General features: G+C 41.1%; 1 protein-coding gene and 1 pseudogene across 1 annotated transcript in view; one reads left to right on the top strand and one right to left on the bottom strand.

Annotated features, from left to right (window-relative positions):
• Positions 1-16,313, bottom strand: part of Apoltp (Apolipoprotein lipid transfer particle) — a 2,338,027-nt gene that overhangs the window by 2,316,120 nt on the left and 5,594 nt on the right. The window lies entirely within an intron of this gene.
• LOC137241665 (phosphatidate cytidylyltransferase, photoreceptor-specific-like) lies at positions 2,058-4,265 on the top strand (annotated as a pseudogene).

The following is a 16,313-nucleotide window of genomic DNA, read 5'->3' as shown; positions in this document are numbered from 1 at the left end:
GACTTTATTAGTACGATATGGGCATCAAATGAAACGTGTTAATGAGTATTTTTAAAAGGGAGTGGGCCTTCGTTCTATAGGTGTTCGCCTTTTCGAGATATCGCAGTAAAGGTGGACCAGGGGTGACTTTAGAATATGTTTGTACGATATGGGTATCAAATGAAAGGTGTTAATGAGTATTTTAAAAGGGAGTGGGCCTTAGTTCTATAGGTGGACGCCGTTTCGAAATATCGTCATAAAGGTGGGCCAGGGGTGACTCTAGAATGTATTTGTACGATATGGGTATCAAATTAAAGGTATTAATGAGGGTTTTAAAAGGGAGTGGTGGTTGTTGTATAGGTGGTCGCATTTTCGAAATATCGCCATAAAGGTGGACGAGGGGTGACTCTAGAATTTGTTTGTACAATATGGGTATCAAAAGAAAGGTGTTAATAAGTATTTTAAAAGGGATTAATCCTTAGTTCCATAGGTGGACGCCGTTTCGAGATATCGCCATAAAGGTGGGCCAGGGGTGACTCTAGAATTCGTTTGTGCAATATGGGTATCAAAAGAAAGGAGTTAATGAGTATTTTAAAAGTGAGTAGTGGTAGTTGTATATGTGAAGGCGTTTTCCAGATATCGACCAAAATGTGGACCAGGGTGACCCAGAACATCATCTGTTGGATACCGCTAATTTATTTATATATGTAATACCTGCCAAGATTTTAAGGGTTTTTTATTTCGCCCTGCAGAAATTTTTCATTTTCTTCTACTTAATATGGTAGGTGTCACAACCATTTTATAAAGTTTTTTCTAAAGTTATATTTCGCTTCAATAAAACAGTCCAATTACCTTACCATGTTTCATGCCTTTTTCGTATTTGGTATATAATTATGGAATTTTTTTCATTTTTCGTAATTTTCGATATTGAAAAAGTGGGCGTGGTCATAGGCGGATTTCGTTCATTTTTCATACCAAGATAAAGTGAGTTCAAGTAAGCACGTGAACTAAGTTCATTAAAGATATGTCGATTTTTGCTCAAGTTATCGAGTTAACGGCCATGCGGAAGGACAGACGGACGACTGTCTATAAAAACTGGGCGTGGCATTAACCGATATCGCCCATTTTCACAGAAAAGAGTTAACGTCATAAAATCTATGCCCCTACCAAATTTCAAAAGGATTGGTTAATTTTTGTTCGACTTATGGCGTTAAAAGTATCCTAGACAAATTAAATGAAAAAGGGCGGAGCCACGCCCATTTTGAAATTTTCTTTTATTTTTGTATTTTGTTGCACTATATCATTACTGGAATTGAATGTTGACATAATTTACTTATATACTGTAAAGATATTAAATTTTTTGTTAAAATTTTACTTAAAAAAATTTTATTTTTTAAAAGTGGGCGTGGTCCTCCTCCGAGTTTGCTAATTTTTATTAAGCGTACATATAGTAATAGGAGTAACGTTCCTGCCAAATTTCATCATGATATCTTCAACGACTGCCAAATTACAGCTTGCAAAACTTTTAAATTACCTTTTTTTAAAAGTGGGCGGTGCCACGCCCATTGTCCAAAATTTTACTAATTTTCTATTTTGCGTCATAAGTTCAACTCATCTACCTAGTTTCGTCGCTTTATCTGTCTTTTGTAATTAATTATCGCTATTTTTCGGTTTTTCGAAATTTTCGATATCGAAAAAGTGGGCGTGGTTATAGTCCGATATCGTTCATTTTAAATAGCGATCTGAGATGAGTGCTCAGGAACCGAATTTCATCAAGATACCTCAAAATTTACTCAAGTTATCGTGTTAACGGACGGACGGACGGACGGACATGGCTCAATCAAATTTTTTTTCGATCCTGATTATTTTGATATATGGAAGTCTATATCTATCTCGATTCCTTTATATATGTACAACCAAGCGTTATCCAATCAAACTTAATATACTCTGTGAGCTCTGCTCAACTGAGTATAAAAATAGTAAATTATAAGTGCACTGATATCCGATTGGTGTAAACTGTAAAAAGTAATTTAATTGAACTGATTTGATTAGTTCATTGCTGTTGAGACCAAACTTATTCTGATATTCGTCGTAGGAAAGGCGAGACGGATGCCAGCGATGATGCTGGAGAAACGTCTGGGGAGGGTGACAAACATAATTCTGCAGGAGGTTCATCTGATCATGTTGATCCGGAAGAAGAGAAATTATCAGATGAAAAATTTGTAGATGAGCTATCAAAAATGATTCCTTAAGGGACTGACAAAACTCCTGAAATTTTGGATTCAGCGTTGAAAGGTCTTCCAGATAGGTGGAAGAACTACGTTATACGTGGCATATTTACATGGATTATGATATGCGGCTTTGGACTTATAATATACGGAGGTCCGTTAGCACTTATGATAACGACACTCCTTGTACAAGTTAAATGTTACCAAGATGTTATTTCCATTGGCTATGAAGTTTATCGCATACATGGTCTACCATGGTTCCGCAGTTTGTCCTGGTATGTTCTTCTAACGTCCAACTCTTCTTCTATGGTGAAAACTTAGTCGACTATTTTGGTGTAGTCATAAATCGTGTGGAATATTTACAGTTTTTGGTAACTTATCATTGCTTCCTGTCCTTTGCGTTATGTTGCATTGGGTTTGTTTGGTTTGTGCTGAGTCTGGTGAAAAAGTATTATATGTAGCAGTTCAGTTTGCTCGCTCGGACTCATGTCTCGTTGCTGATCGTGGTTACGCAGGGTTATTTAATAATAAAACTATTTTTGAAGGACTTATTTGGTTTATAGTTCCGGTGTCGATGATTGTATGTAACGATGTTATGGCATACATGTTTGGTTTCCTTTTCGGACGTACCCCACTAATTAAACTAAGACCAAAGAAAACATGGGAAGGTTTTATTGGTGGTGGTTTTGCTGCAGTAATTTTTGGAATTATCTTTTCCTATTTCCTTTTCCATTGTCAATACTTTGTATGTCCTATATTATTCGGAGGAATTGGGACGCATGACCATGGTTTGTCAGCCAAGTTATTTATTCACAAAGCAAAATTACAGCTTAAGTATGTTTGGTATGGGTAAATCTATAAGTATATCCATTTGTTTGGCACTCGGTTGCATTGAGCTTATTTAGTTCAATTATTGGACCATTTGGTGGTTTCTTCGCCTCAGGATTCGAACGTGCTTTCAAAATAAAGGACTTTGATGACATGATACCTGTAGTGGAATTCACTAACTTTTTTAACGACATTTGCCAATGCTTTATTCGCGAATCGATAACTATAACAATTTCGTTATTCAGTAACTATTTTGTATCGATATTCGTTTATCGACGATCAGCTGTGGCGTTAAATAAATGGCAAGTAAATTGGCTGCGTTAAAAATCACGATATTAATATTTCTGGCAATTTTAGTTAAAAAAGAAAATTTGAACTCTAATTAAATACTTTCAAACACGAAAAGTTGCTTTATTTTTTAATCAAATGGCACTTGAGTACTTTGCGTACGTTTTATCACAAAATGAAGAATTACTAAGTCCATCGCCAGTGGTTCATAGAGAAGTAGATGACCCATTCCACTTGAATGCAACGGAGTTTCTAAAGCTGTACCGACTAACCCTAGACTTGGCTCATAATATTATTTCTCAACTTTATGGTCAATTAAGGGGTACAAGAATAACTGCGATATCAACAGAGAAAAAAAATTAATACCGCATTTACTTACCTTTTGTTAAAATATGTAAAAACTTTTAAAAGCAGTTTGTATGCGGAATTTATTTATTTTTGGCACTCCTTTTGTGCTTTTCGCATTTTTTAGGTTTCGTTAAGCTGTGCTGCCACCTTTATACTATTAAAAAGAAATTTAAAAGTAATTTATTTCGATTCGTTAAAACTAAGTTAGTGAATAGCACAATCTATAAGGCAAGCGACAAAATCGTTAAATAAAATCTCGACAAATCGCATCGTTATAAGTTAGTGAATTTCGCTACTGGACATGGTGGAATAATGGATCGCTTCGACTCTAAATTTTGGATGGCAACTTTTGTGAATGTCTACATTTCTAGCTTTATTAGAATTCCTGCACCATCGAAGAAATTAACACAGATTTACAATTTGAAACCGGAGCCACAACTACAAATTTACAAATCACTCAAAGAAGGTCTTGGAGACTTAAAAACCAACTACAAGAACAAAAAGAACTCATTTAATAATGCTAATGTCTGGGGCAGATGGGTTTTGTCATCTGCGGTAGGTTTTCCGGTGTCCTCGCTCTGGGTGAGCAAGTGAATTTGGGTTTGCTTTGTAAGATTAAGAATAGAATGGGCTGAGTCCCTTTCGGTTCTATGTGGCAGATATCGGATCTGCGTTAGGTTGTTGGTTGGCCTCGTTTCGGGTGAACGAGAGCTGGGTTTTGGTGGGTTATCGATAGGGAGGTGGAGTTCGAAAAGAAGGGAGAGGAACGGAGGGATTGTTACGAGGAGCTCTTGACCTTCTCGCAATCCATCTCCTCTGTTGGAAGAAGGATCAGTTTGACCAAAGGTCGTCTGACTTGACCCTTCTCTGTTATGAGGTCGACTACGCGAACTCGGTTATCTTCGCCGGGGTGTACGTTGACGACTCGACCTAACCTCCATTCGTTGGGAGATAAGTTGTCCTCTTTGAGGACGGCGAGATCTCCCACTTGTATGTTTTGTTTGGGTTGCTTCCACTTCACTCGTTTCTGAAGTTCGGATAGATATTCCACCTTCCATCGCTTGCAGAAAGTATTATGGAGGGCTTTGAGTTTCTGCCACCTATTGATCATCGAGGCAGAGCTCTCACTAGCATCTGGTTCTGGCGTGGCCAGTAGGTGGCTGCCCGTTAGGAAATGTCCTGGGGTTAGTGGTTCCAGATCCGTTGGGTCTGGACTGAGTGGGCGCGAGTTGAGGCACGCTTCAATCCTGCACAAAAGGGTTTGGAACTCCTCCATGGTGTACTTATGGAGAGACGCGATCTTTTTGAAGTGGCTTTTGAAGCTCTTCACTCCCGCCTCCCACAAGCCGCCCATATGTGGAGTAGCGGCGGGAATAAAATGCCAGCTTAATGCTTGATGGCTGTACTTTGAGACTGTGTTGTCTCGGCTTTCTGCCAGGAAGGCTTTAAATTCGGATCATAAAGATCTTGACGCTCCGACAAAGTTTGTACCATTGTCGGAGTAGATGTTTTTCGGACATCCTCTTCTCGCGATAAAACGCGCAAAGGCTGCGAGAAAGCCTGGGGTAATAAGGTCACTAGTGGCTTCTAAGTGGATGGCCTTAGTGGAGAAACAGACAAAAAGGCATACGTAGCCTTTTGACAGTCGACATCCCCTACCGCGGTAGCTTTTGATGTCGAAAGGACCCGCAAAGTCTCCCCCCGGTATTGGTGAACGCGCGGGTAAAAATAGTCCGTTCGCAGGGAAGGGTACCCATAAGTTGGGACTGCGCCTGCTTTGGATGAATAATGCAGGTTTTGCAATTGTGGATGATGGCTCTGATCATGATCTTGACATTCGGTATCCAGTATTGGGTTCGGACAAGACGGAGCATGAGCTGGTTCTCGCCATGAAGAGAGTCATGATGAGCCATCATAACTGTAAGGCGAGACAGCCTACAATTGTAAGGTAAGAAGATCGGATGACGCTCGTTGTATGACATGTCTTTTGAAGCCCCTATACGCCCCCCTGTTTCTTTGTCGATGTATGGGTTGAGTGACAGTATTTCACTCCTGCGATCAATAGGTTCCCTATTTTTCAATTTTAAATATTCTGTACCGTAAAATTGTTTCTGGCAGACTTGTATTGATTGAGTCGTTGCCTTAATCTCATCGGCTGAGATTATACACGGCTTTTCGTGGAACGAGGTTTTTGTTCTTGGGTGAGTTCTTTTATAAAACCTCCTAACATAGGATAGGACCTTCAAAGCCCTGGGTAAATTTGAAAAACGGTCGAGAATATCTACATAATCTACCCTTGTCGTGGCATATGTTTGTGCCCTCTTCTCCTCAACGGACGTTTTGTATTCGGCCTCTTGTGCTGGCCAGTGGGAATTGTCTTCTTGCAGCCAAGAAGGTCCCTGCCACCACAACGAAGTGTTGGCCAACTCTAATGCAAGTAGTCCTCTGCGTCCTAGATCCGATGGATTAGATTCCGAGTCCACGTGAAGCCAGTCCTTGCTCCCGACCATATCGATGATCTTAGTGATTCGGTGTGCGACGAAGGTTGACCAGAAACAGGGCGGCTTTCTTATCCATGCGAGTACGATGTTTCAATCCCTCCAGAGGTGAACTTTTGCTGGTCCCAAATGAATGTTTCGGAATATTGATTCCATGATTTCTGCAAGCAGCATGGCGTCGCAGAATTCTAAACATGGTAGCGAGATGGTTTTCACTGGAGCTACTCTGGTTTTTGCTAAAAGTAAGTGTATGAAAACCTGATCGTCTCTTTTCACGCGCATGTATATCGCTGCCACATATGCTTCCTCGGAAGCCCAGAAGCCGTGGATTTCTATGTCGTCTTCCGGTGAAAAGTTTATCCACCGCTGTATCCTAATGTTATCTATTTCGCTATAGTTTTGGGTGAAATTTTCCCACCGTTCTAAGGTAGTTGGGGAGACAGGCTCGTCCCACCCGGTGCCCTCTAACCAGATATTCTGCATTAGTATTTTTGCTGCTATGGCTATTGGTGCAAGCCAGCCTAAATGGTCGAAAAGTTTGGCTATAGCGGATAGGATTGCGCGTTTGGTGATGTTCTCGCCATTCTCTAAAGCTCCTGCTGTAAAGTAAAACATGTCTGAGTGCGCGTTCCATCGTATTCCGAGTGCCTTCACCGAGCTAGGCTCTTCAAACGCTAGGAAGTCCTCGCTGAGCAGATCCGTTTTGGGGATGTCCTGAAGGATTTCCTCACAATTTGATGTCCACTTGCTCAATGGAAAACCAGCTGAGTGTAATACTTCGCGAATCTCGTTTCTTGCTCTGATGTTTGACGCGATTGTATGTCCTCCCGATAAAACGTCGTCGACGTACATACTTTCTCGAAGTATATTCGATGCTATTGGGTGGGTATTTTCTACATCATCAGCCAATTGCAGAAGTGACCGTATCGCGAGGTAGGGGGCGCAGTTTACACCAAATATGACAGTCTTTAGTTCGTAAAAACTGATAGGTTCGTTGGGGGATGTTCGATGAACAATTCTTTGAAATTTGGCATGATTATCGGTCACCCAAATTTGCCTATACATCTTTTCTGTGTCACTATTAAAGACAAAGCGGTACAGCCTCCAACGTAGAATTAAAATGGGCAAGTCCGCTTGGAGTACTGGGCCTTGGTGGAGTATGTCGTTTAGACTAATGCCATTCGCCGTCGGACTTGGCGCGTTGAAGACGATGCGCACCTTGGTAGTGGTACTTTCCGCCTTTACAACGGCGTGGTGGGGCAGGAAATAATTATCCGAATCGTCGGATGGTACATTATTCTTGATTTTTCTCATATGTCCAAGCGTTTCGTATTCTGACAACACCCGAACATACTCTATCCCAAACTCTTGGTTTTTCAGTAATTGCCCCTCATTTCTGAAGAATTGTGAACATGCGCGCTTTAGGGATGGTCCTAATTTATTTTCTCAGGATAATCCTGCCTGAATGGTAGCGAAACTGTATACCTCCCATTTTCATCACGTTTTGTCGTTTCCTTAAATAACTGTTCACAATATCTTTCGTCTTCATTAAGCATTTTATTTTTGGGAACATTTTATTTTTGGGAACATTTTATATCTCCCAGAAAGCTTTTAATTGGTTGTCCAATGAAACCTCGTTGTAAAATGACACGATGCTCTTCGTCGGACTCGGTGCTTCAATTCGACCGGTTAGTATCCAACCGAACACTGTCTCTTGGGCAAGAAGTGTATTAAGTACATTATTTGTCAGACCGCTCATTATAATTTGGGAATATATGTCTCCACCAAGTATGAGGTCTACATCTTCGTTGACGTAGAACCTCTTGTCTGCCAGAAGTTTTGGAATGCCTGCATAGTCATTGTGTTGATATGGCAGAATGGAAGATTTCCAGTAAGTTTGGCTAGAATCAGAACTGGAGTAGTCAAGCTGAAGCCGGTATCCACTGGTGAACGTAATTCGATGGTGGATGCCTCTTTAACTTGAGCAGATACTGCATTGGTAATGCCCGACACTTGGGCATGCATTTTTCAAATTGATTCTGCGTTTCAGTCTTTCTGTCATGAAAGAACATTCAGACCCTGAATCAATTAATGCCCGCGCGGAGAAGTCGGTACCATTAAAGTTAATGTGTACGCGAGCAGTTCCTAATAGCACGCCAGTGCTGGAATTGGCATGACAGGATTTTACATTCTGGTTTGCAGATTGTCGCGCCTGTGCTGATGTTGTTGGGATATTATCCGCATTTTTGAAAGGATTGCGTACAGCCGTGTGCTGAGATGTAACCGCATGCAGGAGCGTATGGTGACGAGAATGACATTTGGAACAGTTGTAGGAACTGGTGCACTTCGTCACGGTGTGTCCTGGGGATAAACAATTCAGGCAGCTACTTGTGGATTTTATAAATTTAATCTTTTCTACTGGGGTTAACTCGCAGAAGCGTGAACAGTTGCGTAATCTGTTTTCAGGGGATTTACACATTTTACAAATTGATTTTATTGTTTGCTTGGATACTCTTGTTTGAAAAGCACCAAGTCTTTTCGTAGGGGTTTCTCACGATTGTCGCGACGCGTTTGGTTTTTGCACTTTCGAAGTAGCATGCAATGTAAAACCAGACACTGTTTCTAGTGTCTGAAACCAATTGGACAGGAATTTATCCATATCCTCCCACTTGGATATGTCCATTTTATGGTCTATACTTTGCTCGCAAAGAGCCAGCGTGCTCTCTGGTAACTTGGTTGAGCATAGATAGGTCAGCATTGCATCCCAATTGGAAGTGTCAATTTTGTGGCATTTGAGGGACGAAATACAATTATTTATATCATTTTGTAGCTTTTTTATTGAACTACCACACTCAATTTCCAAATTTTTTAAGTTAAATAGAATTTGTATTTGTTTGTTAACTAAGATACGTTTGTTCTTATATCTTTCACACAAGTTTTCCAGGCCATCTCGAAACCTTCATTTGTGAGAGGGCATTTTTTAACGATATCTTTTGTTTCGCACTGCGTTTTGTTATTGAGATGGAATAACTTTTCCACCCCTTTCAAGCTAGAATTGTGAACAGGTCGCGAAAAGTTGGCCACGACAGATAATTCCCTTTAAAAACTTCCGTGTCGCAAGCAGGGAGGCGAATTTTATGCCCATGAGGTTCTTGCTCAGGGTTGACGTTCTTGTCCTCTTTCTTGTATTTTTCTGCCTCAGCAGATATAGACGCTAAGCATGTAGATTGCGTATGCTGCTTTTTGCTTCTTTTTTATCGCCATAACGTCATCCCCTAACACCTCATCAGGTCCCAATAGCGAATCAAACGCATACTTTACCTTCTTCCACAAGGACCGCAACTCTTCCTGCTGTATTGCAAGGGTGTGTTTGCTATGGTCGCTTTCCGGAATAAGGCTGTAATCTTTATCAAACGCCGCGATTGATTCTGCTAAACGGATGTAGGTTTGCGTGGTCTTGGTTACGTTTATTAACGAGAAAATTGCCGATTAGAGAAATGGAACGCTTCAGAGTAAAAATACCTGCCCAGCCGTAAATAAAAACTTTTGACTTGTTGACTGCTCGGGCAAATAATAATATTGTAACGAATTTACTGCAAATCCTCTTATTTGCAACCTTGTGCTAAGGTCGAATGACTAAACTGTTGAATAAATAACTCCAATATTTAATAATGGAAAATGGCCTTTATTAAAGTACTTCACAATAAATAACTCTACTATTGCTCGACGGATAGCGTGCTTAATCAAAATTGATCTAGGCGCTTCCAGAATTTACTTAGTTACTGCCATATAATTATAACTACAGATGCACGTGTATAGCTTCTCATATGCGCGTGTATTTGTGAGCGACACTTCCACAATTACAATTACATACTTTTGGGAGCATATCAGATAAGATATTTGCATGTATTTGTGCATCCCTTCTCCGCTGCGTGTACGTACATATGTGTAGACATAATGATTGAATTATTGATGTGCATTAATGTCACTGCTTAGCATCGGCTTAGAGATGACAGTACCCTTCGTGTTGGTAATATTCGTTACACTGCCCTCCACCTAAGTCTGATCGTCCCGATCAGACAAATCTCTCAATCTAAACGCTGCCAGTCTTTCCAAATGGACCACTTTCATTTTGGTCCGCGGTTTACCGATGGTGTGTATGCGGTACTCTCAGGCCCGACGAGAGGGGGGGGGGGGCGATTTAGATGTACTAAGACATTTTTTTAAATTCTGGAGAGTCTTTAGTTGTTCCATGTGCAAATTTTAAACCGAATTTCAAAAGCAACGAATATTGATAATGATTTTTTGCTTGGGTGTGAGGAGATAATTAAAACATCAAAGAAAAATGTATGTTTACATGAATCCGAAATCGTAAAGTTTTCGTGGTGACACTGATAAAGGTTCATCTTCAAAAAGTCTTCCAACAATACCACCAACTCTATATCAAAGTCCAGATTATATAAAAGACCTCGATATCGGTACCGTGAATAATGAGTTTTTGCGATTTGAAGAAGTCAACGAAATAATTCGTCGAGGTCGTCAAAAGTGTTCTGTTATTTTTCCACGTGATTGTCATGACGAGGCATTTCCTACCTCGTTGTTAAACAGAATCTTGTCGAATGGAGAGAAAGTGGAGCGTGACTATCTAATCACTGAAACTCAAAAGTGGAAAATAATTTTATATAGAATTTTTGTACACTATTTTATTTTTGGTTGAAAGAGGCCTGGCCTTCGAAGGCGAAAGTATATATCTTGGTGAACGAAATGATGGACATTTTTTGGCCATCTAAGAGCTCTTGAGCCATTATGATCCGATACTTAGAGATCATTTGGAGAAAGTTAGGATTTCACAACAGCAGCACAAACGTTTACAAGTTCACTATCTTTCCCCAGACATTCAGAACGAGTTTATAGAAATTTGTCCAAAGCACGTGAAGGAAACTATATTAGATCAAGGCAAGAAAGTCAAGTATTTTGCTATTATCGTTGATGCTATGCATGATGCTAGTCACGTTGACTATGATCATTTTGCGCTAACTCCATTTCAATTCGAAAGCAACACGTTTAAAATTCAAAAACGGTTTTTGGCTTTCGTGAGTTGTAACCAAAAAACTGGTCAGGAAATCGCTGATTTAATTTGCCATGCTCTAGGTAAATATGAAATCCCATTAAAAGATTGTCGTGCATAAGAGTACGATAACGGCGCCAATACGAAAGGAGCTTACAACGGAGCACTACGTCACATTCTCGAAAAAAACACGAATGCTGATTACTCGCCTTGTGTAACCTACATTCTCAATTCATGCGGTGTTGATGCTGCAGTTACTTTCTTCGGGGTTGTGCAAAATTGTTTTACTATTTTCAGCAGCACTCCACAACGATGGGATATCCTCAAAAAAAATTTACCGAGCTCTCTTCATATTCTTTCAGACAAAAGCCAAATTTGACTGGGCACACATACGGAGATGTTACCGACATTCTCAAGTATATCAACAAGTTCGAATGTATCTTGCTGTCCTCAATTTGGTTCAAAATACTGACTACCATTAATGAAAAAATGTGGTCCTCCAAGCTAGAGACGCCACCATAGATGTTGAGATCCGACATCTAGATGCCTTGTTAGCTGATTTGAAGTTGATCAGGAACCAATGGGAAACAATTTTATACGAATGCAAAACAGTTGCTATTCAATTGAACATCTCGCCAAAGTTTCCGGCCATTCGAAACAGAAAACTCAAAGGACGTTCTGAAGATAATTTAAATGAGATGATTCCGGATGATTCAGAGTCTGATTTTAAAAACAATGCATTCCCGATGATCATTGATTCGGTAATCATTGGCATTACTGAACGATTTGCAGCTATGATAAATTTGAGCGAGACGTTTTCCTTTTTGTGGCAATTAGAAGACACGGATGAAACTACGGTTCGGGCGAGCGTAGCAAAATTTGCCGAAAAATACAAATTTTTTTTTTGATGTAATCCACCAATAATGATTCATGAATGAGACGTCATTAATTCAAGTTAATCAAATGTATTAGTGGATTTTTTATAGGGGGCCCGTAAATTGTTTAGTCCCGGGCCCGGATTTTCTCTCTACGGCCCTGGGTACACTACATCGTTGATCCGTTTTACAACTTTGTATGGGCCTTCCCAATTACACTGCAATTTCGGAGACCAACCTTTTTTTCGTTGTGGGTTGTATAAGAGCACGAAATCTCCTTCCTAAAAACCTTCCGAATTAATTGCTTTATCATATCTGGCTTTCACCTTGTCACTCATAATCTTTGTTCGTTGCCTTATCAGATCGGGTATTTCTCTCAGCTCTTCTTCCAAATCACTAGTGGATTAGCAAAAATTACTTTTGCAGGGGTTTGACGCATTGTCTCATGCACTGCTGATCGGTAAGCCATCAAGAATAATGGTATGCGGGTATCCCACTCTTTATGGAACTTGTCCACTACTTTCCTTAAGTGCTCCTCCAATGTTCTATTGAATCGTTCCACCATACCATCGGACTGAGGATGCAATGCAGTTGTCCGTGTTTTTCGAATGCCCAATGATTTACACATTTCCTGGAACACAGCTGATTCGAAATTCCTGCCTTGGTCAGAATGTAACTCCATTGGTACACCATACCTTGCAACCCAATTGTTTACAAACACTTCTGCTACAGTTTCCGCTTCTTGATTTGGGATTGGGTATACCTCTGGCCATCTGCTGAAATAATCCATAACTACCAGTACATATTTGTTTCCGCCGTTGCTAGTAGGAAATGGACCGGCGACATCCATAGCGATCCTTTCAAATGACGCACCTGAGTTATATTGCTTCATCTGGCCATTTCTTCGGATTTTGGGCCATGTCGCTCTGCTGCAAACCTCGCAGTTCGCAATCCACTCAGTGACCGACTGACGGCAACCAACCCAATATAATCTCTTTTTAATCTTCTCGAGCAGCTCTCTGAGCACGTCAGGAATCCTCTTTCTGGGAAAAACTATCAGTTTCTTTTTCCTTTGACCATCCTCACTCTCCCATACTCGATGAAAGTAACCGGATATCAATTCTAAACTGTTCCACTGTGCCCAGTAGGACTTCGCAATGGGACTCTCTGCTGACATCTCCTCTCTGCTTGGTCTTTCGTTTCGTTCGAGCCCTTGCATAACATGTGACAGATCTGTATCTTCTAGCTGAAACTTTCTTAGTTGTTCATTGTCCCATTCATCCGTATACGTTATAGTCATTAGCCGGATATCTATAATGTCTTCTTTAGCCTCGGCCTTTGAACAGTGCTTGCATTCCAAACTACATGGTCTTCGTGACATTTCATCGAGATTTCCATGGGTACTACCTTTTCGATGCTCAATGGAAAAGTCATAGCTTTGTAATCGCTCGATCCACCGTGCCAATTGTCCTTCCATATTACGGAACTGCAGAAGCCATTTCAACGCTGCGTGATCTGTCCTGACGCGGAATCGCTGGCCGTAGAGGTATTTGTGAAAATGTTTAATGCACTCTACCAATGCCAACAGCTCTCTCCGTTAACGCAGTAGTTCCTCTCTGGTTTTCCAATCGAACGGCTGTAATATGCAACTACCTTCTCCTGTCCATCGACCAGTTCTGATAAAACGCCTCCTATAGCATATCCACTCGCATCTGTATCTAGAATAAATGTTGCTCCTGGAATCGGATATGCTAACATTGGGGCAGTGCACAACCGCTCCTTCAATATTTGGAAAGCCACTTCTTGTTCCTTCTTCTATCCAAAAGCTTTAATTTTTTTGTGTAAGCTCATGGAGGCTATGGGTTACGCTGGACAAATTTGGTACAAATCGGCGGTAATATGTGCACAGCCAAGGAAACTTCTCAATTCATGTAGGTTCTGTGGTCTTGGCCAATCCTTTACAGCCTCTATCTTTTCGTTCGCAGTGCAGATGCCCTCTGTCGTTACCTTGAGACCCAAATAATTTACTTCCTTTTTAAACAGCGCACACTTTTTGGGACTTAACTTCAGACCAGCGCCAGCTATTCTCTGGAAAACTTCCTCTAAGTCTTTAAGATGTTCATCAAAGTTCTTGCCCAATACGATGATGTCGTCCAGGTACACCAAGCATGTTTTCCAATGTAGTCCTTTCAATACCTGATCCATGAATCTCTCGAAATTAGCTGGTGCATTACATAGTCCAAAGGGCATTACTGTAAATTGCCAAAGACCATCTCCGACGCTGAAGGCTGTTTTATTTTTGTCTTCCTCCTTCACTTCCACTTGCCAGTAGCCGCTTTTCAAGTCCGTGTGGAAAACCTTTTCGTACCAGAAAGCGGGTCCAGAGTGTCGTAAATTCTTGGCAATGGGTAGCTATCCTTTTTCGTAACGTCATTCAACTTCCGGTAGTCCACGGAAAACCTCATTTTCTCATCCTACTTCTTTACAAGTACTACCGATGAGCTCCAGGAACTAGCTGATGGTTCGATGACACCGCTGTCGCTTATTTCTTGTGTAATTTGACTCACAACTTCTCGCTTCGCCAGTGGAACACTACGTGGAGCTTGACGTATAGGCCTCGCGTCTCCAGTGTCAATTTGATGTTTCACAACATTGGTGCGGCCTAGTTTGGAACCATCCTGTTCAAATATGTTTGCGTACTTTAGGAGCAGTTTCTTCGCCTTCTCTGATAACCTTGATCTAGCCCCTCCGTCCATGCCGTGATGTCATCATTTGAAAGATCAGTCTTGATAGTTGAAACGTGTGCCTGGAGTTGTTCACAGCCAATGACTACTTCAGCCTCTTGTCATCTTCCCAAAATAGCTCCTTTGGTCAGTTTGAGTGGTGACTTGAACTCATTGAGTACTCTTACCGGAATACGTCCATCTTGTTTTGTCATAGCCAGGGTTTTTCCTACAAGTATGTTCAGTGCTGATTTGTTTGCTGCTTCGACAATCCACAATTTGTTTGTCCCACAATCTCCATCAACATTTGCCCAGATTACTGCTTCGGATTTTGGTGGTATTTCCTGACTCTCTTCCACCAGCACTCGTTTACTGCTGTAGCCTCTCTCGTAGCCGAAATTAAGTGGTACATCCATGTTTTTATATCGCAACGTCTTGCTTTGCATGTCGATCTTGATGCACTGGTCGATTAAGAAGTCCACTCCAATTATGATTTCATCAACAATCTCTGCCACTATAAAATTGTGTACTACCGTGACGTTCCCAATTGCGACTTCACATGATACTTCTTCTAGAACCGTGTTGTCTTCTCCAGTGGCTGTACGCAATCTTGCTCCATGCAATGTTCTTATTTTCTTGTTGACTAAATCCGCTCGAATGATGCAAAGAGATGCACCCGTATCTACAGTCAATAAACGTTCCTTTCCATCCACATGTCCTCTAACAGTAAGATTGTTTGACCTTCTTCCAATTTGTGAGATAGAGATTATGGGGCATTCAATTGAGGGAGCCAGCTGTCGCCCCTTGCGGCTGACTCGCTTTAGTTTAACGATTGAGTGGACTTGGAGATTTGCTTATCTCCTTCAGCTCTGCATTTACGGCCACCCACATTGTTGTAGCTATTGGGACCGGTGCTGCAATGTCGTGCAATATGACCTGGGTTGCCGCATTTGAAACATTTAATAACTGCGGCATTTTTCTGTTGTGATCCCTTCAGTACTTCCGAAATTGTTTCTACCCAATCTGGTCTTTCCACTTCCACTCGATGAGCTTTGTATGCTGGTTTACTCAATAGTGAGGCAGTTTCCTGAGTCAATGCATGCGATACCGTTTCTGCAAATGTTGGCTTTGGGTTTGCGCATGTGGCGCGCTTTGTTTCGACGTCCCGTATGCCATTAATAAAGCTCTGAATTTTTAGCCTTTCGGTGTATTCCACAGGTGCATCGGCATTCGCCAAATGTGCAAGCCTTTCGACATCTGAATCAAACTCCTGCAAGGTCTCATTAGCTTTTTCGTAGCGGTTTTGCAACTCTATTTGGTGTATCTGCTTCCTGTGTTCGCTTCCGTATCGCCTCTCTAGAGCGCTCATCAATGTTTCGTAGTTGTTCCGCTCTCCCTCGGGAATAGTCTGTTGGATTTCAGCAGCAGATCTTTTCAATGCCACGAATAGTGCAGCAACTTTATCTTCAGCACTCCAG

This window comes from Eurosta solidaginis, chromosome 2, assembly GCF_040869045.1.
Source record: "Eurosta solidaginis isolate ZX-2024a chromosome 2, ASM4086904v1, whole genome shotgun sequence".
Lineage (NCBI taxonomy): Eukaryota > Metazoa > Arthropoda > Insecta > Diptera > Tephritidae > Eurosta > Eurosta solidaginis.
Note: the sequence above shows the minus strand (reverse complement) of the source record. Positions and strands in the feature narration are given on the sequence as shown.